General features: G+C 42.0%; 1 protein-coding gene across 4 annotated transcripts in view; it reads right to left on the reverse strand.

The window, feature by feature from the left end:
• Window positions 1-25582, reverse strand: part of NAV3 (neuron navigator 3) — a 415305-nt gene that overhangs the window by 306908 nt on the left and 82815 nt on the right. The gene's annotated exons all lie outside the window — the stretch shown is intronic.

The raw sequence follows: 25582 nt of genomic DNA on the forward strand, positions 1-25582 counted from the left end.
CAGCTCGGGGGCTGCTGCAGTGGGGGAGAGAGGGAGTGACCCCCTTCTCAGCCCCAGATTGGGGACTGCTGTGGTGGGGGAGAGAGGACACATCCATTGCATTAGAAAGATAAGACTATTGATATTAAAATATGAATTGTGTGCTTTTATTTGTAGAACAAAAAACATTAATTATAATTAAGGGTTTTTTTTGTATTGTGCTTTTATCCAAAGTGCTTTACAATAGTTAGCTAACAGTGCAAACAACATTTGGAAAGATCATTAAGTGGTCCGCCGAGACCCTCAGCAATTTTCAAGTGGTCCGTGAAAAAAAAAGTTTGAGAACCACCCATGTAGATTATTAAATTGTAAAACAATAGACATGAGACTTCTCACCTGAGGCAAGGCGGGGTCTCAAGGCTAACTCAATCAACATGGAGAACAATTGGACATTTGCAGAGACAGCACTTTGCTTGCTGTCTAGACCATGTGGAACCGAGCATTTACAAAAACTAACAAGCCCCTGGAGAGCTCTCTGAATAGGGGAGCCCCTGGGTTCAGAGACAATAGCCTGCAACTGTATCAGAGTAGAAGAAAAAGCACAAGTTGTTATCCATCACAGAGGAAAAAGGTGGATCCCAGCTTTCTAAACTTGGCAGGCACTGCAAGAATTGTCCATTGGGTGAGAAATACCCTATCAGACAGGAAAGTAACTTGTTAATGTCTATAGGCTATTGATTGAATTTTATGGGGTTTTTTTACCTGTAACTTTATGTTTCCAAATCCTTTCATTTGCTTTTATTTGAATTTCTATCTCAAACGCTGTTAAATAAACGTCAATCTGGTTTTGTTACAGACACACCTAAGTGCTAAGGAGACTGTTGAAGTGAGGTGAAAGCAGTGAATTGGGTGCTCTGCTTCCATGGAGGCAGCGGAGCGATGCACATTGCAGGTTTCCAGAAGATAAGGGACTGGCACTCGAGTATAACAAATTGGGATGTAAATCACTAGCCTGCAGGAGGAAAGAGCAGGGCACGTGGAGCCCGAAGCAGAGTGAGCCAGCAGCCAGTGACTGGGGAGCATGTCCCCTTGTGGGCCCCGACAGGGCTCCGTCTCACAGTGGTCACATGGTGCTAATTCACCCTGGACACCTCATGTGACCCCAAAAAGTGTCACAGGATGCTTACCATCTTGCAGAATCTGGCACTAGACCATGTCAGCTTGCATTATTTGTTCAATTATGTTTACAAAAATCTTTTTCTCCTAGAAGTCTTTAAACTGATGGACATGCTGCTTTAAACACAGTGCAAGTCTAAGAAAAAAACCCCACACAAACACCAGAGTGAGTCACTGCTACGCTTCCTCCCAGAGCCATCACTTACTTTACTAATGCAGTCTTATTACTGCTTGTTGGAATGAACTACCGACTTACTCATTTCCTTGACAATGAGTTTCCTCTCTTGCCACTGTTCTTTACATACACGTCTGACAAAAGACTATTCAACTTCAACATTAGGCTTGAACAGTTAACAATGTAAACAGGGAGTCTATGTTATCTGTGCCATAGAGGGCCAGTCTCAACAACACGATAACAGAAAAGAACAAATTCTGTATCTGTGTGGTCCCAGTGTCTGTGATGATTTAACTACTTGCAATGCTGAAATAGAGCAATTTGAACTAGGGCACAGGCCTTCTCAAGTTACATTGGTTTCCCCTAGCATTCTTGAACTGCTTGTCATTCTATCACTCAAGAGCAGGGGAAATTAAACAATCTTTGATACCCAAATATAGTTGCGAACTTCATTTTGATACTTCACACATTGCTGTGAGGAATACAGTAGATGCACTTGGCAGAATCTGTAGTGAAACAAAGTGCTTTAGAATACTGCAGTTTAAGGAAGTGAAAATGGGAAATTCTGATATGCTGTTTCCTTTCTTTCTGGGAGGGGGTGGTTTAATCATAAATCACTGGTTCTACAGCATACCCACTCCCATTTAATTAATTAATTAATTAATCTGGGTTGCTGAAAGTTGTGCATATCCTGTGGAATACAGGGGAAATGTCAAATGTCAAATTGATTTCACATCTGTTGTCAGCCAAAATGAAGTAGTAATACACTGCACTTCTGTAGCACCCACCATGCGAGGATCTCAGTGTGCTTTACAGGCATTAATAAATTTAGCCTTGATATCCTTGTGAGATAGTTAAACATAATGAATCTCTTTTTAGGGGTGGGGAAACTGAGACACAGAGTGATTTAAGTGAATCACTCGAGGCTGAGCAGAGCTGGGAACATAACCAGATATACTAATTCCCAATTCGGTGCTTTAATCACTTTGTCTAAATGCTCATATATTAGACAGTCTTATAAACAAACGGTGGTAAAATCCGTATCCTGTGGTTTGAGGATCCATCTGTAATTTTTGCTTGCTTTCTACAGAATAGAAGCTTTCAGATTTCAAAAGGGATCTTTTAAAAAGTGTTTACTATTGAGAAGACATCCTTCCTTACAAAAGTTAGTCTATTGTACTGTCACGCCATTATGCCGATGTTGCTCAGTGAAAAAAGAGCTGTAGCCAACTGTTATAAACAGCAAGGAGATATTAGACACCTTCTCCAGTCATTGAAGTTGGTAGTCTATAGGAGTCTGAAGAAACAGACACCTTCTCTAGCTGCCAAAATATATACCAACCTGGCATTCTGTCATTGACTCTGGTTAATTATTGCCCTCTCCACAACCCCGTGAAGTCCCACTCACAAAGGTCTAGACACAAATTTTTAATATGTAAGGTAGAAAGGGGCAGTGGGGTAAACTGTAATTCCACTGCTTTTATAGCACGCATACCCCCTTCTTATTTACTTTAGCTTCACAGAACTAGTTAAATGCAACTCAAGTGAAGTCATATTTTTAAAAACCTTTTATTGCATTTTTCCATGCCTGGGCCTTACAAGTATTTTCAAACTTATTTAAAGAGGCAATATATAAACTGGGCAACTGTCTGGAGCACTATGTTTCTCTGATACCTGATCAGTAACTGCCACCCACTCCCCACATCCAGATATACAGCATTTAGCAGCTGCTATAAAAAATAGCTGCATTTTGAACAGCATGAGAGAACTGTCTCAATGCCCACCATATCCTTCCCTACCACCGCTGTCCCCCCGCCTACACAAAGCATCTGTACTACGCTATTTTTAACAGCCTGTTTCCTAGCTGCCTATATTTACCCACAGAATACGGCATGGCCAGCAGCAAGTTCTGGCCTATCAATGTGCCTTGACTTAGAAAGGACATCTATGGAAAGACTGAACAGAGCCGTTCAGTCTTTGTGTCCATCGAATACTTAGGCTGTCTATTGGAGCAGCCAACAATTTTAGCAATGTTTGTAGTGCTGCGTCTTGTGCAGTGGGCACTTCTGTGTTAGGAACATGACTGAGACCAGCAAGTTATTTTAGCTGGGTCAGACAAGACTTTCAATAAGAAACGACTTTTGGGGCCTGATTCTGCACTCTTTGGTGAAAAAATAGAGTGGGGGAGACAATCAGGGTCCAGACACCCCAAGAGGAGAGCAAAAGTTTTAAACTCTCGAAATAAGCAGTTCAACCAACTGATTGCATACTGTGTCATTGTACTATAAAATATGTCTAGTAAGGTCTCTTATGAAAGCTTGTAATGTTCTGAACTTGGTGGCCATGTATATAGACCATGGTTATGCATTTATATATTTGTGTATATAGAAAACTGTGCTCATAAAATTCAGTTACACCTCAGAGCAGGTGAACAATCAGGCAGGGAGGGGCTCCTCCCACACCATTTGTTTTCATGAAACCAGCTACAAGTAACTATTCATTGCCCAGCCAAGGAAAGGACCATGGTGGACCATTAGAGTTATTGGAAAGACAGTGAGACAACTCAAAATTGAAAAGAACATCCAGGCTGCAAACATTAAATCTGGAGGGAATTTTCTCCTCTAATTAACCATGAGTCACTGTGGAATGAGGGGGGCGCGGAGGAAAAGGCCTTTGAAAGCAGGCTTGGAACTGAGGTTTTTTATCCAGAACCTGAGGGCCCGCCTCTAGGAAGGAGACGGTCTCTGAACACTGGATCACTCCTATAGCTAGGGGGAAAGTGTTTTAAGGCAACAGGTACTTGTATTAGAAAAGCGATTGTATCTAATAGGAAAGTGTAAAGCCTGAGGTTGCATCATTACATTTCTTTTCTGTGTGACTTGTATGTGTTTACTTTCCCTTAGGATTTCATCTCTGAATCTGTTGTTCTATTAAATACACTTGTTTTATTTATCTGCATCCAAGCCAGCCTCTGGTGTGCAAACTGTGTGAAGCGTATGTGCCAGTGTAAGCTGGTATCTGGGGGTCTGGTTTCATGCCTTCAGGGCTGACCAGAGGAGAATGGTCTGAGTGTCTGGTAATTAAGAATTCAGAGGGAGAATGTGTTTGGGGAGACGCAGGACTGGAAGAGCTATTGGTGTCACTCTAACGGGGCTGGTGAGAGCCAGGATCAGACCTAATGCTTGTGGGTAGGCTATTGGCATCAGGGAATTGAAGCATAGTTGCACAGCACAAATGCCCCTGAAGTTAAAGGGCAGGTGGTGACAGATCCCCTTACTGGTCTGGGTGGTCCCCAAAACATCACCGAGGGCAAAGGTAGCTTTATATTACCTTAGTGCCTCATCAAATTCAGGTGCCATCCAGTGCCCTGCCCAACACTCAGAATAAGCAAGAGCAGCCTCACAGATGCCCTAAATTATGCCTGGCTGCCCACAAGGGCCTATTACAATAGTCAAGAACAGTTGGGTTGCAGTGGTGTTCTGGCCATGCTCCCTCTGTCAGGGGCTGTGAGGGTGTTGTATAGACCGCTGTACAGGTTACTCCCTACTCAGAGGAATTCTCCAGTAAGCTGATCTAAAGCCTTTACAGCCCCTTTGTGTCACACTGGAGGGCACCAGAGAACCAGGCCCTGAGTCTCTGCCAGTATCAACTGGATTTGAATCAGTGACCTAGGAGTCAAAACCTCTGATCTCAGACACAATCCATATATTGTTTGGTCTTCCAACAGTTACAGTTTAAGTAGAATAGTTACGCACATCAACCTACTAAATTACTTAATCCTTGTACTAAGCTAACAGTGCCAAGTTTTTACTTCAGCTAATTGTTAAAGCTAAAATTAGCGTGTGTCTGCAATAGTTTATTTTTCTCTTTAAAGAAAGAAACTTTCAGATACAAAAACTGGAATATCAAATTTAATTAGAATTAAAAAATATTAGAAGACTGAGCTCAACCTCAACAGAATGGAAGGAAGGCTCCTGCTGTGCTGAAAATCAATACTGTAAAATGCTGTAAATCAAATGCATCCCAGGTGTATGGCAGCATCCTGTCTATTGCAGGCAGCAAAAGCTGCATGCAGTAAACATGTTATTTTTAAATATTGCTTTCTCTTCCATCTCTCCATCTGGCTTTCCATATGATCATTGAGAAAACAAAAAGTTCTTTGGGACATTATGTGAATTGCGTGAGAGGGGAAACTATTAGGATGATTCAGCTATAAATCCAGAAAATGAAAACAGAGTGATTTAAATTATAGGCAAAATGGAAGCCAATGCTTTTCATTTAACAAAATATTCAGTAAATTATAACCTGTAATTCAGGTTTTTGAATCCCAGTTGAGCAAATGAGGACAATTACTTGTTAATGAATAGAAACTATCTAAAGAGCAAAATAATTGAAACATCAGGATCTTTAACTTTTGGTTCTACCTTGTAAGTAGGAGTGTGGATTCATTAACAACCTTCAATGATCCTCAGTTAAAAAATACAATTTAATTAACTGGAACTTCACCAATCACAGTTAAGCAAAAAAGCAGCAGCAACTCTCCGTAAAGCAGCCATTGGCAGTCTCTGGAATATGTATCTAACCCTTCTTGGGCTGATATACATTTCCAGGTACAATTTCAGTCTGTGAATCCAATCATTCCAGTAACTTTTGGGGTGACTTACTGCTTTCCCTTTCTTCACATTTCATACCAAATCCTGGCTCACCTTTAGCTGACCACAAGTGCTAGAGACCAATATACAATATATTGGTATCAAAGACTTTCCAAGCTTTACCCCTCAGTCAGATGAAAGACAACAAAACTGGCAGATTGTGTGTGTGTGTAGGGATTTGTATCTGGTAAACATAAAAAAACACCACCCCCAAAAATAACAACACCCCTTTTCCTATATAACCTAACAATATGTTCATTCATTGCAGCGAGATGGATTAACTTTTTTAATAGATTGATCAAATCATTGTTTTTACTAGCTCACTGCAGGTAACGTATTATAGGTCCCATGCAGTAGCTGCGAAGTGCCACAGGAAGGAGCTAGATAATCATATAGTAGCTGCAAAACAATCAAGCAGACACGTGCTGCTCTGCAGACCTGTTTTATGGCAGTGATGACACCACGAGACTATTAATAATAGCACTGAGCCTTCAGAAGTAACAGGAGGCAACACTAGTTATCACATACAGAGATTCCTAGAACAATTTTAGTCCTGGAGATTTCTCATTTTAAATATACCAGATTTGGTCTTTAGATCTCAGGTCAGGTTCAGCATTCCTTGTAAATATTAGGCCTTCAAATTACCTTCCAACAATCATTTAAAACAGAGAATGCACTATTTACCATGTATGTTTGTATTCATATAAAACATGGATTGAAATCTGATTCAGCTGCATCCTCACAGTGCATTTCACTACAATGTGGATGCCTTGGGTTTCCTGCAGGGCATAGGTGGTGCCACAAGGGATACTGCTCAGTCTCCAGGGCAGGGGAAGAGCCTGGAGTGGGCATAGTGGTTGATGGAGAAGCACACCAGCTGCATTGCATATTGTAGCATAAAGTAACCACAAATTAACCATGATAGAGCCTTCCCTAAGGCATTAGGACCCAGATTTTTATGGCTGTTCAGGTGTGGTAGGGCTCACTGTTGCAATACCTAACTGGTTTAGGAGCCTAAATTTCATTTTCAAAAGGGATTTAGGCACATAGGAGCCTGTATTCCATTGGCACTCAATGGGATTTAGGCTCTTAAGTGCCAAATCCCCTTTTGAAAAGGAAATTTAGGCTCCTAAATCTATTAGGCACTGCAACACTGAGAGAGGCAATGCTTAAATACCTGCAAAAATCTGGGCCTGTAACAACAAGGGGGAAAATGACACAACAGAACCAAACCAGGGGTAGTAGAGTGACAAGAAAATAATGGGATTGAAAGGAATGGGATGAAACTGAAGCACACACGCACATGCACACATGTGTGTGATATTCTTTCATTATAAAAAATGTCCATTATTAGTGCTGAGGGAGTTAGTGTTAGTTCTGTGCTCTGCACTGCCAAATAGATCTCCTCCCCCACAGACTGGGAAACAGAGCTGGGAGGGCAGGGAGAAGAAGGTGATCTGGGAAGGAGCAGTGTTGCCATTGCCAGCCCAGAGGAGGAGGTGTGCAGCAAAAGGCACAGGCAGTAGCTCTCTAGGTGTCCTCCTGTGAGGAAGCCAAGGCTGGTTCAGGCTGCTCTGCTGGAGTTCTTACTTCATGCCTCCGGGATGGGGCAACTGGAGCATGGGATGCCCTTCTCCTTCTTGCGCCGACACTACGGGCTTCCCTGAGGCAGTAGCCATGGTTGGCTCTGGCTGCCCTGCTGGAGCTCCTGCTCCCCTCCTGTCACTACATATGTGCCGCCATACATTCTGACCATCCATAGGGCCAGTCCATAACATGCTTAGAGCTCCAACATTAATGCAAGAATGGGAAGGACCAGAGTAGATAAATCTTTTGCTAATAAAATCGGTGATTATCCCTTTTGGGAATGAATTAAATAATCTAATTGGTCTTTACAGCATTTATTCTAACCTTGCATTACTCTCTTGTTCAAATCTCTGAAACATCTGTGTCCTGTCATGGCTGGGATAAGTTCCATATCTAGTCTCTTATATTCTCTTTAATAAATCCACAACAGGCAGAGTTAAGACTCATGCAAAGGGTAAACAGAGCTGCATTTACATAGGCTTTCCTTTGGGTCACAAAATATTTCTGATGCATGTAAAAATAAGTGGAGTAAAATAATCCACAAACTCAAATGAGACTAGAGATTGTGAAGTGATTTGCAAATTAAAAACACCCTCCACTCTTCAATTTCCTTGCTATTCTTCAATTTCCTTGCTATTCAGACGGAACCAGCCACTCTGCCTCAATCAGCCTATGACTAGGTATAGAGGGCACTAACATCATATAAGCCACAGCAGTGCCATACAGCACTGAGCCTAGAAGGTTTTATGGTGAAACTTATTTACTAGGCAGTAGTAAATAAAGCTGAAACCGTGTCCAATATAAAGTCTTTTTTTTTTTTTTGCCCCCAATCTCTGAGACTTGAAAAACTGGTTTGGTCTGAAAATTGTGAAACTTTGACAGCTTTTGCAGTGTGCCTGGAATGTCATCATGTTTGAGCTATTTCAGCTCAAGGGAGAGAGCACGTTCTAGAGTCTGGAACACCATGCCAGCAGTCCCAATACATAAAGAGAGGAAACTTGCTCAAGCACCAACTCTGACCACAGCTCTGGCAGTTCATCACATGGAGAGAAGCAGTGTCTCAGGTAGACAGGTCTTTAGGTTATTATGAACTGGTGATAGCCTCTCCATATTTAAGGTTCCAACTATTTTCTAATCAGAAAGCTGATTTGATCTCCCTTGTAACTCTAATCTAAACCACATACATAGCATATGTTCTTGTATTATGTGCTATTATACCATTGTAAAAAGGACCTATTTTGTAAAACAGCCGAATTATATGATTTGTAATTCAGAAATTGGACTTGGAGGTATGGTGGAGCAGGACTAAGCTGTGCTATTGCCTGGCATCTTTTGAGGACATTGACTAAAATCCCAAACAACTCAAGCATGAAAATTCTCCTAAACTAAGAAATTGTAGCAAGGGATAAGCAAATCACGTCAAATAAAATAAGAAAAATCCTAAAATTTCACTCAAAGCTTGAAGAAGAGGATATGCACTCCACTTGCTTTGGGGTTTAGTTACCTTTTTCACTTACTGTTGTTTTCTCATTTTTTCTGCCCATCAACATTTCCTGGTTCCAGCCAACATATCACAACAACATGACATTAACATGGCTCACATTAAATGGTTTTATAACTGACAGGTCTCAAAATGTAATGGTAAAAGAGGAATCATCATCACCATCGAGCGGGTGTGTTTCTGGTGGAGTCCCTCGCAGACAGGTTTTGGCCTTATGTTATTAAATATGTTTATCAATGACCTGCAAAAAAACCCATAAAATTACCACTGATAAAGTTTGCAGATGACACATAGATTGGGGGAGTGGTAAATAAGAAAGAGGACATCTCACTTCACAGAGTGATCCGGATCATTTCATGAGTTGAGCACAAACAAGCAATCTGTGTTTTAATATGACCAAATGTAAAGTTATACATCTAGGAACAAAGAATTCTGGTCATATTTATAGGATGGTGGGCCCTATCACAGGAAGCAGTGACTCTGAAAAAGACTTGGGGGCCACAGTGGAAAATCATCTGAATATGAGATACCAGTACAAGGCAGTGGCTGAAAGGGCTAATGCAATCCTTGGACACATATACAGGAGAATATCAAGTAGAAGGAGGGAGGTTATATTACCTCTATATTTAGAACTGGTGTGACCACTACTGGTAAACTTTGTCCTTTTCTGATGTCCACAATTCAAGAAGGATGTTCATGTATCGGACAGTGTTCGGAGAAGAGCCATGAGAATGAGTAAAAAATTGGAAAACATGTCTTACAGTGGGAAACTGAACAAGCTCAATCTATTTGGCTAAACAAAGAGAAGATTAAGGGCTGATTTGATCACTGTTTATAAGTACCTACATGGGGAAACAAATATTTAATAATGGGCTCGTCAAGCCAACAGACAAAGGTATAACTAGATCGAATGGCAGTAAGTTGAAACAAGATAAATTTAGACTGGAAATAAGGCACACATTTTTAACAGTGAGGACAATTTATCACTGGAACATCTTACCAAGGGTTATGATGGATTCTCCATGACTGGCAATTTTAAAATCAGAATTGGATTTATTTTATAAAAGATATGCTTCTAGTTCAAATAGGAATTAATTCAGGGAAGTCCCGTGGCCTGTTTTATACAGAAGGTTAGCCTAGATGGTCAAAGTGGCCCCTTTGGACCTTAAATCTATGAATCTATTAAATCAGACAAAAAGGGTGAAAATTTGGGACTTTAGCACACTGCCTTAGTTTCTCTGCATGTAAAATTTGGACAATATTGTAAAGTGCTCTGGGAACTGCTCTAATTTTGTGCAAGCAATATCATATAGTTCTCCAGAAACAAAATTAGAGGTCATATTGAGGCTCCTTAAAAATATTTGAATCTCAGTGATGACATCTATGATAGAACGCTGACTTTACTGGGTTTTGGCTCAGAGACTGAGGCCTCACATCCCATGTCATGTATCAAGCTAACATGGGATGCACTTTGTTCCATATTTCAGCAACCATCACGCCAAAGACACACTGTGATATAAATGTGTGAGTGTGGTACTAATCATATATCATAAGCACACAAAGTGTCATGAGATGATGTCCCTTAAAAATAAGTTTTGTCCTTTATTTTTCATATAGTTGTCCTTTCTCTCCTTTAAAAATAGAAGTCTGTTCTTGTTAAGGTGCTTTCAATTAATCATGCTATCAGTGACAGAAAGCAAGTGTGTTCTGAAGGAATATTTTGAAATCATATAGAGACCCAATACATTTTTATTTCACTTTTACCAAATTTCAGTACATGGAAACTATAAGCTGGAGGGAAAGCAGAAGATGGAAATTCCAAGTCAAGCTGCACCCAGAGAATGCTTTGAAACAGTTGAATATAGGACATTGTTCTCTGCTTTCCTTTCCAGGTAGTATATGCTTACTGTCATATTCAATGTGAATATCTCAATTAATATAATGTTTTATGTTAATGCAGTAACAGAATTCTCAGCCGAAAGCTCCATGATAGAATCTGCTGAAGCATTTAAGATTCATCTGTGTCTGTTTAACGAAGAATGAAAAAAGATGTTCTGTACACTGAAAGAAAGTGGGTGATCTGCTTCTTCAGTCTGTGTTTTTTTTTAATAAAACAAACCCAGATTCAGCCAGATAACTCTTAAGTGAGTCTCTCAAAATATTATGTGTCTGTGTAGTGTATTGTGCATGTGAAAGTACTATATTTCCCTCAATTTGGTTAAATCTTATAAATCCATAGACGTATGCACTCAAAAATGGATATTTATACAACACGACAGGAAAAGCATGCAGGTAACACGACTCCAGTACAGATGGACGTCAAACAGTAAGCAAGTAAAACACACATGCATATAGGATATGATTTAATTTGTGCCCCAAAGGGATGCTTCACGAAACATCTGAAATAAACTGTGGCTGTAAAATACATACTATGGCATATGAAAAATAAAGTGGCTTGTGCTGTAACCCATTAAAAATATTACTACATCCTAAAAATGGTACATATAATGTTCACAATGATCAGTCATACTTAATGATACAAAACAGTCCTGTAAACAATAATCTAAAAACAGGATATTCCAATTATTTGCGGTGGCACGCTCCCAATTCCAATCAAACAGCAACCACAATGACACAGAGGGCACAAGGCAATAACTGCATAATCAGCATTGCGATAAAGTTTGGAACACAACCATCCACAAAGAAAGGCACCCTTCTCTTTTTATCAGATATAAAGTGAAGGATATTTAATTACCATAGAGTGCATGTGTAAATACAAGTCATTCTGTTCCACTGAAGAAACACTCGCATTCTTAATAAAGCAGATATTCTTAATTTGTTGTGTATTTTAGTTGGTTGTGAGAGGTTCACAGATGTCCTTCGGCCATTGCTAGTAAAAGGCTCTTTTTTTAAATTACAGAGAAAATTGGAGGGATTCCTTAGTTTGATGTTATGAAGAAATGATGACTCAACAAGTAGGCCAACACTCGAGAAATTTTTTTACCTTTGATCTTAAATCTGCAGATACAGAAAAAATAAAAGGTTTCAGAGTAGCAGCCGTGTTAGTCTGTATCTGCAAAAAGAAAAGGAGTACTTGTGGCTCCTTAGAGACTAACAAATTTATTTGAGCATAAGCTTTCGTGAGCTACAGCTCACTTCATCGGATGTATTCAGTGTAAAATACCGATGAAGTGAGCTGTAGCTCACGAAAGCTTTTGCTCAAATAAATTTGTTAGTCTCTAAGATGCCACAAGTACTCCTTTTCTTTTTGAGAAAAAATAAAAGTTTTACTACCTAAACATTTTAGATAGACATGCTCCAGGCGACTAATTCATTATGAGCAGAGTTACTGAAGAAGTTAACAGATAAATGAATAGCAAATATGTATGACTTTCTGTACTTTGACTAAGAAAGTAGACAACCTTGGCTCAACTTGCATGACATTGTGTGGATCCTGATTGTGTTGAACTGAACAAGTTCTCCACTGCATGCAAGTCCATACTTCATGGCCAGCAGCAGCAATCTGAGGTGGCTGATGTTCTGTGTTAGCCAGTAGACTTTATATAACTATCTATTGTGACCACAGAAGAAGAATGTGCATGATGGTCTGCATTACCAATAATTCAATTAAAAAAAAGCCACAAGAAACACCTGACAGAGCTTTGAGAACAAAGACGTCATCCATCACAACCCCTGAACAATTTTTCTCTGACTCTTCTACATTTGGCCTGAGTATGAAACCTTATTGAGAACTTGACAGAAATATCAACAGCAGTGAGTAGAAGGGGTAAGCTTAGAACTCATGGCCTCCTTTCTCCCAACCTTGTGGACACTTTTCTAGGCTACAGCTCACCTTGAATTTAGCCCTTTGACTTTTAAATATGACAAGTGTCTTTCTGTAAAGCTGACATATTGCTCCATAATGGGAAAATTCAAGCAGTATTACACTGCAGTGCAGGCTATGTGTGTGTCAGACCACATAATCAAACCCCGTGTAATTAATACAGAATCATAAAATCATAGGCTTAGAAGAGACTGCAAGGGTCATCTAGTCTAATCCCCTGCCACGATGCAGGATTTGTGTGTCTAAATCATCCAAGACTAATGGCTAGCCAACTTCATTTTGAAAACCTCCAGTGAAGAATGACTGCACCACAACTAAAGGGGTGCAGAGTTTGTAAAGGTACAAAACCTGGGTGGGGCAAGTCTCTTTGTTCCATGTAGCGAGGTAGCCAGCACCCACCCTCCCTCCCCTAGTGGAGGCAAATAGTAGGCTGGGTTAGGACCTGCTATGGGCATTACGCTAGTCGCCCCTCTTAAAGAGAGTCTGGGAAGGAATTTTTCCCGCACCACCAGAATTGGCTTTGGTGGAGTGTGGTTTTTCCACCTTCCCCTCAGCAGGTGTGAGGGAGGACCTTTTCTGGTGAATAGAAAAGGTGGTAGGCCATATGTCGCAACTTATTTTGTAAGGTTGGGCGGATCTTCAGTGCAGGTACTCCATAGGGAGGGCAGCCAGTGACCAGATAAATGGCCTCGTAAAGGACTTAAAAGGAGGTACTGGATAAAGGAACAGAACGGGGGAGGGGGTTCAGGGACTCCTATGATTGGTACGGCAGGGAGCCAAACCCCCCCCCCATTCTCATAGCCCTCCTTAACCCTCTTACGAGGGTCGTGGATGGTAAGGTCCAAGCCATGGGTCGGCTGGGGGACCTGGATGGAAACAAAGGGGGGCTGGTGGAAGCCCCGGAGAATTGATTTGAATAAGCATGGATTAAACAAAGGGGGGCTGCTGGAAGCCCCGGAGAATTGATTCGAATAAGCATGGATTAAACAAAGGGGGGGGCTGGTGGAAACCTCGGAGAACTGATTTGAGTAAGTATGGATTTGCCTGCACTGTTCACTTTATCTGCTGCATAGTCCCAGACATCTATATAATAAAGTTGCGGCCTGATTAAAACCCGTAACAAATCTCCTGTCCTTCTTGAGGTGTACCCGGACAATCTTCCACAAACTCTCAAGGCAGTTTGTTCTATTGTCCTACTCTTCTTTTTCCTCAGATTTAATCTAAATCTGCTATGCTGTAGTTTGATTACATTGCCTCTTGTCCTGCCCTCTGTGGCAAGAGAGAACAACTTTTCTCCATCTTTTTTTATGGCAGCCTTTCAAGTATTTGAAAGAATATGCAGCAAATATTAGTGGATTGCTTAGTAGAGAGGAGGGTTATTTTTCTTTCCTGGTACCAAATACTGAACAATTTAAGGAAATAGAAACCTGCCCATGAGTAACCCGGTGGCACAAGAGTAGTAATAACCCTGTGGAGATTTACATGCCTGTAATAAAGCCCTACAGTGTGGTCATGGACATTCAGTGCTATGGGCCTCTGCTGTCTAAATATATTGTTATTGTTGTTGTTGTTCCAATGTCACAGTAAATAAACCCAGCTGGACTACCCACAAACTACAGCATTCCTGGCTCAAAGTTCAAAGAAAAGAATAATTAAACGTTGCCCTCTTCCCATGCTTAAGCAGGTGTGTTTGCACATGTTAAGTATACTTGCTAGAAGTCAGTTTACCAGCAGAATGCTTAATGTAATCACCTTTTCCCAAGCACAAGCAACATCCTCTCTAACCCAGCAAGGATGTCAAAGAGCCAAGACTAAAGGCTGCAGTTTACAGTGAACATAAACAACATTCATCTCCCTAAACACAGGAATTAAAACATGTAAAGATGTTTTCCAGTTGGATCTTATATTATAGTTTCCAGGCCAGAGCTGTACCTAACTTGCAGCACTGTACATCAGAGTGAGTCCACTGAAGACAACAGATAAGCAGAAGCCAGCTTTCTATGTTTAGGTTAAGGACTAGATTGGAATCCATCCTTGCACGGGTACACAGGAGAAAGGCAATCCCAGATGGAGGCACAACACCTTGTATGGGTCACACAAGGGCCAATTACAAAAGCAGCCCCTGTGATGGGGAATATTCGCTTCTGTCTCTCTCTGGGAAGCAAGTCATCCAAAAGGAGGCTCTTCCTGCCCCCTTTGAACCAGCCCATGCATCACGCATCCCTGTAGGAGTCTGTTCCCCTGGGCTGGTGCAGCTCTGCATTGACCCTTATGCAGGATTTTGTGCAGATTGCACAGTCTAGCCCTAAATTAGGAAGATTTGGCCCATAGGCATTTTCTATGGGCCAAATCCTTAGAGGTGCTGAGCACCTGAAACTTCCTTTGACTTAACAGAGAGTGAGCTGTGGGTGTACAGCATCTCTCACGATTTTGGCTTTCACCTCCTGGAGGTGTTTTACAGCTAAGAAACCTCACTTTTCCTTTGCAATGACCATTAATCTAGAATATTGACACAATAATAATGCAACGGTAATAGTGTCCTGTTCACTGAGAACAAGATGCATATAGTTAAGACACAAGCTTTTCCTACAATATTTTTAAAAATAGAGTCTTTGATTTTACAGCCTGCAAAGTTCCATACATGGAATTCTTAAAGCTACACATTAAAGTCAGACATACAAATGGAAACAGTCTTGTTCACCAAAGCATATTCTGAGCACATTGCTTACATGAAAATGTTATGCCATATCTTGCTTGCAAATCCTTAAAATCCGATTTGCCACTGGACAGGAAATACGCTACTGTGCTAATTCCATTCAAAAATTTGAAGCACTCTAATCCCTTTTTACTATTTTATAGGGAATTGGGTTGCTCATTGGCTCTGGCGGTTTTCAATGTCCTTCCCTTGTAACGGGGTGCCCGTTGTGCCCCTGCGTACCCAGCAGCTTGGCCCCACTCCTCACAGACTCTGGAACACTCCAAACTGGTGCAACTCCCGTGCTCTTTATTTGTGTCCGTTTCCCACCACCAGTTTCCTACTATATACAGTCGTGTTGGGCAACCTGTGACCCATCAGGGTAATCCGCTGGCAGGCCACCAAGGACATGCTGGCCACCGCTTCCCGCAGCTCCCATTGGCTGGGAACAGAAAACTGTGGCCATTGGGAGCTGCGAGCAGCCATGCAAATGTAAACAGACTGTCTGGTGGCCTGCCAGTGGATTACCCTGAAAGGCCACGTGCAGCCTGCGGCTCGCAGGTTGCCCACCACTGATATATAGGCTATTTACAATGGCTTGGTCTAACTCAGGCCTAGTCAGCAACAGAGTAGCAGGCTCCTACCTCTCCCTGAGCCTCCCTTTCCTCCTGGTCTCTGCCGCCCTTTTCACTCACTTCCTCCCACCTGAAGGCTCCTGCCTAATGAGGCTGACAGATGCAGTCAGTGATTAACTGACTATTAACTCGGCTATTTACCCAGCCCCAATCCATTTCCCCTGATTGGGGCTGGAGTGGCAGGAACTGATTGAGGCTTCCCCAGCAGTGTCCTGCCACCACTCAATGCTGTCATCCTATCCAGGCATCAAAATCAGAACAAAGCACATCACAGATGAAAGTGAAGGTAAAACAGTGGCGCAGCTAATGGAAATCTGAAGAATATGAAGGTTGGAAGGATTACTGATCAATCAGTAAGTGTCAGTAAACATCAATTTCACTGTACACACAAACTGACACAAAATATTGCCATTGACAATAACAGAAATTACAGATAGGCAAAATTAAAAAAATGCTGCCCGAGAACTTCTTAGAGTTTGGATTTAAGGGTAGTTTATATATTTTGACATGTGATGTTAACAATTTGCATTTTAACGGTTATAAAGATTTAACTTTTTGAATCTTAACATCTGCCATTATATCATAATTTTATGACCACACTATTGTCTGCCCCGCCTTAATTTCCTGCAACTGTGAAAATATAAATTGATCAAAAGAAAAAAAACTTAAAACCCACAATTTTGTGCAACTGTGAAAATGTAAATCAATAAACATTGAAAAAATACTTAAATATTAACATTGACACTATCTGTTAAAACAATTTTTTAAATGAATTCTGCTAAGCCTAAGGATATATTATTTATGTTGCTAAATGATTCAGCCAGAAACAATTCAGGTGTAGGACAAAAAATTACTAGCAATGGAAGGAAAAGAGTTTCACCTCCCACATCCAGCATGCAAGTCACATGCTGTAGTCATTTAATGAAATAAAAAAGGAAGATGAGCACTAGCTTTAGGTTTTAGCATTAGCTTTAAGAAAAGGAGTACTTGTGGCACCTTAGAGACTAACCAATTTATTAGAGCATAAGCTTTCGTGAGCTACAGCTCACTTCATCAGATGCATATCGTGGAAACTGCAGCAGACTTTATATATACACAGAGAATATGAAACAATACCTCCTCCCACCCCACTGTCCTGCTGGTAATAGCTTATCTAAAGTGATCATCAGGTGGGCCATTTCCAGCACAAATCCAGGTTTTCTCACCCTCCACCCCCCCCCACAAATTCACTCTCCTGCTGGTGATAGCCCATCCAAAGTGACAACTCTTTACACAATGTGCATGACAATCAAGTTGGGCTATTTCCTGCACAAATCCAGGTTTTCTCACATCCCCCCCACCCCCATACACACACAAACTCACTCTCCTGCTGGTAATAGCTCATCCAAACTGACCACTCTTCAAGTTTAAATCCAAGTTAAACCAGAACATTGGGGGGGGGGGTAGGAAAAAACAAGAGGAAACAGGCTACCTTGCATAATGACTTAGCCACTCCCAGTCTCTATTTAAGCCTAAATTAATAGTATCCAATTTGCAAATGAATTCCAATTCAGCAGTTTCTCGCTGGAGTCTCGCTGGAGTTTGAAGTTTTTTTGTTTTAAGATAGCGACCTTCATGTCTGTGATTGCGTGACCAGAGAGATTGAAGTGTTCTCCGACTGGTTTATGAATGTTATAATTCTTGACATCTGATTTGTGTCCATTTATTCTTTTACGTAGAGACTGTCCAGTTTGACCAATGTACATGGCAGAGGGGCATTGCTGGCACATGATGGCATATATCACATTGATGGATGTGCAGGTGAACGAGCCTCTGATAGTGTGGCTGATGTTATTAGGCCCTGTGATGGTGTCCCCTGAATAGATATGTGGGCACAATTGGCAACGGGCTTTGTTGCAAGGATAAGTTCCTGGGTTAGTGGTTCTGTTGTGTGGATACAACACAAAACAGTTTGATAGATTGATAGAGCCAGAAGAGTTCCCAGAAGTTACCTACTACAGGACAGACCTAACAAAGAAAATAACAGAACGCCACTAGCCGTCACCTTCAGCCCCCAACTAAAACCCCTCCAACGCATTATTAAGGATCTACAACCTATCCTAAAGGATGACCCAACACTCTCACAAATCTTGGGAGACAGGCCAGTCCTTGCCTACAGACAGCCCCGCAACCTGAAGCAAATACTCACCAACAACCACATACCACACAACAGAACCACTAACCCAGGAACTTATCCTTGCAACAAAGCCCGTTGCCAATTGTGCCCACATATCTATTCAGGGGACACCATCACAGGGCCTAATAACATCAGCCACACTATCAGAGGCTCGTTCACCTGCACATCCATCAATGTGATATATGCCATCATGTGCCAGCAATGCCCCTCTGCCATGTACATTGGTCAAACTGGACAGTCTCTACGTAAAAGAATAAATGGACACAAATCAGATGTCAAGAATTATAACATTCATAAACCAGTCGGAGAACACTTCAATCTCTCTGGTCACGCAATCACAGACATGAAGGTCGCTATCTTAAAACAAAAAAACTTCAAACTCCAGCGAGACTCCAGCGAGAAACTGCTGAATTGGAATTCATTTGCAAATTGGATACTATTAATTTAGGCTTAAATAGAGACTGGGAGTGGCTAAGTCATTATGCAAGGTAGCCTGTTTCCTCTTGTTTTTTCCTACCCCCCCCCCCGATGTTCTGGTTTAACTTGGATTTAAACTTGAAGAGTGGTCAGTTTGGATGAGCTATTACCAGCAGGAGAGTGAGTTTGTGTGTGTATGGGGGTGGGGGGGATGTGAGAAAACCTGGATTTGTGCAGGAAATAGCCCAACTTGATTGTCATGCACATTGTGTAAAGAGTTGTCACTTTGGATGGGCTATCACCAGCAGGAGAGTGAATTTGTGGGGGGGGGTGGAGGGTGAGAAAACCTGGATTTGTGCTGGAAATGGCCCACCTGATGATCACTTTAGATAAGCTATTACCAGCAGGACAGTGGGGTGGGAGGAGGTATTGTTTCATATTCTCTGTGTATATATAAAGTCTGCTGCAGTTTCCACGATATGCATCTGATGAAGTGAGCTGTAGCTCACGAAAGCTTATGCTCTAATAAATTGGTTAGTCTCTAAGGTGCCACAAGTACTCCTTTTCTTTTTGCGAATACAGACTAACACGGCTGTTACTCTGAAACCTAGCATTAGCTTTAGCTTTTCCCGCCCTGACCAGGAAAACCGAGAAATCTGCTGCTTGCCAGGGGCTAAGATTCGCGATGTGACGGAGAGACTGCCGAGACTCATCAAGCCCTCGGATCACTACCCCTTCCTGCTTCTCCACGTGGGCAGCAATGATACTGCCAAGAATGACCTTGAGTGGATCACTGCGGACTACGTGGCTCTGGGAAGAAGGATAAAGGAGTTTGAGGTGCAAGTGGTGTTCTCGTCCATCCTCCCCGTGGAAGGAAAGGGCCTGGGTAGGGACTGTCGAATCGTGGAAGTCAACAAATGGCTACGCAGGTGGTGTCGGAGAGAAGGCTTTGGATTCTTTGACCATGGGATGGTCTTCCATGAAGGAGGAGTGCTGGGCAGAGACGGGCTCCACCTTACGAAGAGAGGGAAGAGCATCTTTGCGAGCAGGCTGGCTAACCTAGTGAGGAGGGCTTTAAACTAGGTTCACCGGGAGAAGGAGACCAAAGCCCTGAGGTAAGTGGGAAAGCGGCATACCGGGAGGAAGCACAGGCAGGAATGTCTGTGAGGGGAGGGCTCCTGCCTCATATTGAGAATGAGGGGCGATCAGCAGGTTATCTCAAGTGCTTATATACGAATGCACAAAGCCTTGGAAACAAGCAGGGAGAACTGGAGGTCCTGGTGATGTCAAGGAATTATGATGTGATTGGAATAACAGTGACTTGGTGGGATAACTCACATGACTGGAGTACTGTCATGGATGGTTATAAACTGTTCAGGAAGGACAGGCAGGGCAGAAAAGGTGGGGGGAGTAGCACTGTATGTAAGGGAGCAGTATGACTGCTCAGAGCTCCGGTACGAAACTGCAGAAAAACCTGAGTGTCTCTGGATTAAGTTTAGAAGTGTGAGCAACAAGAGTGATGTAGTGGTGGGAGTCTGCTATAGACCACCGGACCAGGGGGATGAGGTAGATGAGGCTTTCTTCCGGCAGCTCGCAGAAGCTACTAGATCACACGCCCTGGTTCTCATGGGTGACTTTAATTTTCCTGATATCTGCTGGGAGAGCAATACAGCAGTGCATAGACAATCCAGGAAGTTTTTGGAAAGTGTAGGGGACAATTTCCTGGTGCAAGTGCTAGAGGAGCCAACTGGGGGGGGGGGGGAGCTTTTCTTGACCTGCTGCTCACAAACCGGGAAGAATTAGTAGGGGAAGCAAAAGTGGATGGGAATCTAGGAGGCAGTGACCATGAGTTGGTTGAGTTCAGGATCCTGACACAGGGAAGAAAGGTAAGCAGCAGGATATGGACCCTGGACTTCAGGAAAGCAGACTTCGACTCCCTCAGGGAACGGATGGGTAGGATCCCCTGGGGGACTAACATGAAGGGGAAAGGAGTCCAGGAGAGCTGGCTGTATTTCAAGGAATCCCTGTTGAGGTTACAGAGACAAACCATCCCAATGTGTCGAAAGAATAGTAAATATGGCAGGCGACCAGCTTGGCTTAACGGTGAAATCCTAGCGGACCTTAAACATAAAAAAGAAGCTTACAAGAAGTGGAAGGTTAGACATATGACCAGGGAGGAGTATAAAAATATTGCTCGGGCATGTAGGAATGAAATCAGGAGGGCCAAATTGCACCTGGAGCTGCAGCTAGCAAGAGATGTCAAAAGTAACAAGAAGGGTTTCTTCAGGTATGTTGGCAACAAGAAGAAAGCCAAGGAAAGTGTGGGCCCCTTAATGAATGAGGGAGGCAACCTAGTGACAGAGGATGTGGAAAAAGCTAATGTACTCAATGCTTTTTTTGCCTCTGTCTTCACGAACAAGGACAGCTCCCAGACTGCTGCGCTGGGCATCACAACATGGGGAATAGATGGCCAGCCCTCTGTGGAGAAAGAGGTGGTTAGGGACTATTTAGAAAAGCTGGACGGGCACAAGTCCATGGGGCCGGACGAGTTGCATCCGAAAGTGCTAAAGGAATTGGCGGCTGTGATTGCAGAGCCATTGGCCATTATCTTTGAAAACTCGTGGCGAACCGGGGAAGTCCCCGATGACTGGAAAAAGGCTAATGTAGTGCCAATCTTTAAAAAAGTGAAGAAGGAGGATCCTGGGAACTACAGGCCAGTCAGCCTCACCTCAGTTCCTGGAAAAATCATGGAGCAGGTCCTCAAAGAATCAATCCTGAAGCACTTACATGAGAGGAAAGTGCTCAGGAACAGTCAGCATGGATTCAGCAAGGGAAGGTCATGCCTGACTAATCTAATCGCCTTCTATGATGAGATTGCTGGTTCTGTGGATGAAGGGAAAGCAGTGGATGTATTGTTTCTTGACTTTAGCAAAGCTTTTGACACGGTCTCCCACAGTATTCTTGTCAGCAAGTTAAAGAAGTATGGGCTGGATGAATGCACTATAAGGTAGGTAGAAAGTTGGCTAGATTGTCGGGCTCAACGGGTAGTGATCAATGGCTCCATGTCTAGTTGGCAGCCGGTGTCAAGTGGAGTGCCCCAAGGGTCGGTCCTGGCGCTGGTTTTGTTCAATATCTTCATAAATGATCTGGAGGATGGTGTGGATTACACTCTCAGCAAATTTGCGGATGATACTAAACTGGGAGGAGTGGTAGATACGCTGGAGGGCAGGGATAGGATACAGGGGGACCTAGACAAATTGGAGGATTGGGCCAAAAGAAATCTGATGAGGTTCAATAAGGATAAGTGCAGGGTCCTGCACTTAGGACGGAAGAACCCAATGCACAGCTACAGACTAGGGACCGAATGGCTAGGCAGCAGTTCTGCAGAAAAGGACCTAGGGGTGACAGTGGACGAGAAGCTGGATATGAGTCAGCAGTGTGCCCTTGTTGCCAAGAAGGCCAATGGCATTTTGGGATGTATAAGTAGGGGCATAACAAGCAGATCGAGGGACGTGATCATCCCCCTCTATTCGACATTGGTGAGGCCTCATCTGGAGTACTGTGTCCAGTTTTGGGCTCCACACTACAAGAAGGATGTGGATAAATTGGAGAGAATCCAGCGAAGGGCAACAAAAATGATTAGGGATCTGGAACACATGACTTATGAGGAGAGGCTGAGGGAAGTGGGATTGTTTAGTCTGCAGAAGAGAAGAATGAGGCGGGATTTGATAGCTGCTTTCAGCTACCTGAGAGGTGGTTCCAGAGAGGATGGTTCTAGACTATTTTCAATGGTAGAAGAGGACAGGACAAGGAGTAATGGTCTCAAGTTGCAGTGGGGGAGGTTTAGGTTGGATATTAGGAAAAGCTTTTTCACTAGGAGGGTGGTGAAACACTGGAATGCGTTACCTAAGGAGGTGGTAGAATCTCCTTCCTTAGAAGTTTTTAAGGTCAGGCTTGACAAAGCCCTGGCTGGGATGATTTAATTGGGGATTGGTCCTGCTTTGAGCAGGGGGTTGTACTAGATGACCTCCTGAGGTCCCTTCCAACCCTGATTTTCTATGATTCTATGATTGCTTACAGGAAAGGAGCACTGGTAAAGCTGTGATACTTTCAGCAGTGGTGCGTGTACCTAGCTCTGGTAGGCTTGTGTCCTTTGGCACCCATTAATATTGTGAGTCTGTTTTCGCTGAAGTAGGAAGCATACGTCAAAATGCCTTTTACAATTGTGATGGAATATTTCTGAGTTCACAAGTTTAGAACTGGTCTGCTGTCTAAATTACTAACTCCGTAAGGTCAAATACTATGGCTCGGTTTTGAGAAGTCTGGATAAATGATATGTCCGTTAATGAGTTGTGTAGCTGTGCAATCTGAGATAATAATAATCAGATCTCAGGTTTAAGGTATGGGATCCGAAAACACTTCTCTGCCCCCACATTTTCTCCCACTCTTCCTCACATGTAGAGTGCTGCACAATTGGCTATGTACATTATGAGGGGTTTTATCATTTTCTGAAGCATCAGATATTGGCCACTGAAAAAAGAGAGGAATCTGAGTAGATAATTCAATGGTCTGATCCCATATGGCAAATCTTACATTCTTTGGAAATGGGCTAATATCATAAAGCACTCTAATAATATATCCCACTGGTGCACAGAAAAGCCAACCGGAATGATACTGACTTTAGAGAGGAAGGATAGTTTTGTAGCTGAGGTACAGGACTGGGAGACAAGAGATCTGGGTTCTGTTCACCACAGATTTCATGTATATCTCAGATTCCCCATCTATAAAATGGGGATATTAATAATTACAGGTCAAGCCTTTAATGTTCATAAATTGGTTTTAAATCCTTGAACAGTAGGTACTATGGAAACGAAAAGTACTATTCTGAATGAATGGCACAGAAGTTGCCAATGCTCCTACTGAAATCAATGGGAGTTATTCCTTTAACTGCAATTGGACCAGGATTGGCCTCAGTTTGCATGTGATGGGCTAGGTCAGTTGTTTTCAATCTTTTTTTCATTTGCAGATGCTTAAAAAATTTCAGATGGAGATGCAGACCCCTTTGGAAATTTTACATATAGTGTATGGGCTCGTAGAAGTCTAAGGTTGAAAACCACTGGGCTAGGTTGTTCTATAGAACAACAGCAGGGAAGTTGCAAAGTAGACACGACAGTCCTGGAGCTCCAGGAAATTCCAGGAGGGACAGAATGATTTCCCTGAATATGCAAGTCTTAGCGTCTTTGTTTTTGTTTTTCTAGCTGCACATTCAAAAGACTTCCCAGCCCAAGTGTACATATTTGAATGAACAAGCTGGCAGGAATTGAGGGCTGGAAAAACTTCTGAAGATTGATCAGGAATGACAGCTGGAAGGGTTGTCAGTGGGGACTTATCACAAGATCTGGCAGGTGGGAATAACTAAGTAAGTATCTAAGCCTGAATATATAAACCTAGATGCCTAATAATTCAATTTTTAATCATCTACCAGCTTGATTACTGTAACAACCTCCTCTTTTCTGGCCTCTCAATACTAACCAACTCCAGTCCATATAAAATATATTTCTTGACAGCCATCTGATCAAGTTACTCCCTCTTTCAATCCCATCAGAAAGATTATCTGGGAATGCTGTAACACAAGTACTCATGTATACTAAACAACCAATAATTCTGCCATTTCAACTCCTTTCTCTAGGTCAGGAAAGACAATGGAGTGGAATTGAATGAGATTAGCATGGTATAGAGTGTTCTTAGGTTGCTTGTAAGGCAAATGCTCAAATGATTTTAACAATTAAGGCTCAAATGCTATTCCTATGCATATAGACATGAGATAATTGGAACATTTTAGATCTCATTTATAAAGTATCATACACTTAAAGTAAATTATGATTTGCTTGTATCTAATACTTGACACATGCTTGTAATAAGAAACTGTATTAGTCACTTCACTATATTTGATCATTTGCAAATATGATATGCTTTTAGATGGAAAGAGTTACCTTTAAAATGAGTTGAAGCAGTCAACTGTTATAATAGTTGTAAGTAGGATTTTGTGTGTGTTCTCAAACAATAGTTATTATTGGTCAATGAAAACCAGACAATTAACTAAAAATAACTGTACTTATGGTAGCTGGCATGTATATGCAAGTCAATATCTATAGATGACTATTGCTGTTGTATTGTCTAGTACAAAATGCCTATTAAAGAAAGCTAAACGTTTATTTTCTACTCATCTATTATTGTTCCTGAAGTACTGTGCCTGAAAAAGGTATATGAAACACTCTTATAAGTGATATAGCTATGCAAAGATAAGTTAACAACACTATCTTGACTGTCTTGTAGTTTAGTTAGAAAATTCTCTTTAAAATATAGAGTCCACAAATGCACTGTTTCAGAGTAGCAGCTGTGTTAGTCTGTATCCGCAAGAAGAAAAGGAGTACTTGTGCCACAAGTACTCCTTTTCTTTTCACAAATGCACTGTGTATGTTTTTAATATGATAAGTATCTGGCTTTTAACAGCAATCCCATGCTGAGACAGGGCCCTCACTTTATTACTCAAGGGCACTGCCATTGATGGGCCCTCAGCCATTGGTGCATCTCCTGTACTCTTCGTGTGGCACTAAACAAAGGTTTAGTGTCCTGAGAACTGTAGTACACTAGTCTCATCCAGGATATTGGGTTCAATACAGGAGTAACTGGGTGTGGTTTAATGGCCTGTGATATATAAGAGGTCAGACTACACAATCTGGTT

The sequence above is a fragment of the Lepidochelys kempii genome, chromosome 1, assembly GCF_965140265.1.
Source record: "Lepidochelys kempii isolate rLepKem1 chromosome 1, rLepKem1.hap2, whole genome shotgun sequence".
NCBI classification, from domain to species: Eukaryota; Metazoa; Chordata; order Testudines; family Cheloniidae; genus Lepidochelys; species Lepidochelys kempii.